Raw genomic sequence first — 1,625 nt, 5'->3', positions numbered from 1 at the left:
GCCCGTCTCGGCCTCCCAAAGTGCTGGGATTACAGGCTTGAGCCACCGCGCCCGGCCAAAGACAAGTTTTCAAATCTTTTGGTATATCAAGAAGTGTAATAGCTGTATCATATAGTAAGGTTATATTGAGCTTAATAAGAAACTTCCAAGTTATTTTCTAAAGTGACTGTACCATTTGGCACTCTCATCAGCAATAAATTCTCACCAGCATCAGTTCCTGATACTTCATATCCTCACTAGCATCTGTTTTTTTTCACTCTTTGGATTTAAGCCCTTCCACAGGGTATGTAGTGATATCCCATTGTTGTTGTGATTCCCTAATGACATATTAAGTTAAGAATTTTTTCATATGCCATTTCCATCTGTTTATATTGTCTGGTGTTATCTTCCCCATCACTGCAAAATACATCTGTTTGAAGCCCTAAACCTTAATGCAACTGTATTGAAGATAGGGCCTAAAAGGAACTAATTAAGGCTAAATTAGGTTAGAAGGGTGTGACCCTGATCCAATAGGATTTGTGTCCTTATAAAAAGAGTCACCAGAGAGCTTTCTTTCCCTCTTTCTCTCTGTGTGCACAGAGGAAAGGCCATGTGAGGACACGGTAAGAAGGTGATCATCCACAAGCCAGGGAGAGAGGCCTCACCAGAAATTGAATTTGACAGCACCTTGATCATGGACTTCTGACCTCCAGAACTATAAGAAAGTAAGCTATCTGTCATGTAAGACATCTAGACTGTGGTATTTTTTTATGGTAGTCCAAGCAGACTAAAACATTTGGTAAGGATCTTTGGCCTACTTTTAGGTTGTGTTGTTTTCTTAATGTTGAATTTTAATATTTGCTTATACATGAATTATTTAGCAGATATGTGTTTTGCAAATATTTGTATCTAGTCTGTGGCATATCTCAATTTTTAGCCCTGAATACTTTGTTTCATAACCATCAGCTTAAGTATCTTTCCCACTAGTCTGTAAGCCCTTGGAAGGTAAGGAAGAAGTCCTTAAATTGAGGCAACCCCAACAGCAAGCACAGATCCTAGCACAAGTTAGATACATAAGATAAATAATTTGCAGGTTGGTTCACAGAATAAATGGATAAACAGTGACATGAAGGAAAAGGTTAATGTCTTTCGAAGAGGAGTTTAATGTCAGGCAGAGGAAGCAATGTCAGCTCCACAGGGCTACGTTATGTCCACTGAAGAAAAATACCATCTCATAGTGGGGGATAGCATCACACAGACAGGAGGGGCAGCAGCCCACACATAGTTTAGAGGGGCACCTGCCTGCCAAGGCTGGCAAAAAGGAGACCAGACAGGAGGTGGCTATAGAGACATCATGAACTTCAACTTATCTTAGCTTTAATACTTTCTTCCCTGAAGACGGAGTGCAGAACTCTGAATTCCAGAATCATTTCAACCGTATTGGGGACCAATCACTTGATTCTATTCTTATCTCTCTGACAGACGACACTACGCCCTCCTCTGAGTAATGGACACCATTTCTAAAACTGAATCTTGCTACTAAAATAATTCAGATGATACATTTTTCCATTTCAGGAACTTGCTTTATTTTATTTAGTCGTTTTCTCTCTCTCTTCCATGTTTTCCAGAGACTGCGGCTAAACTGG

This window comes from Colobus angolensis, unplaced genomic scaffold, assembly GCF_000951035.1.
Source record: "Colobus angolensis palliatus isolate OR3802 unplaced genomic scaffold, Cang.pa_1.0 Scaffold2, whole genome shotgun sequence".
Lineage (NCBI taxonomy): Eukaryota > Metazoa > Chordata > Mammalia > Primates > Cercopithecidae > Colobus > Colobus angolensis.
The sequence above is the reverse complement of the archived record's forward strand: the minus strand, read 5'-3'. Positions refer to the sequence as shown.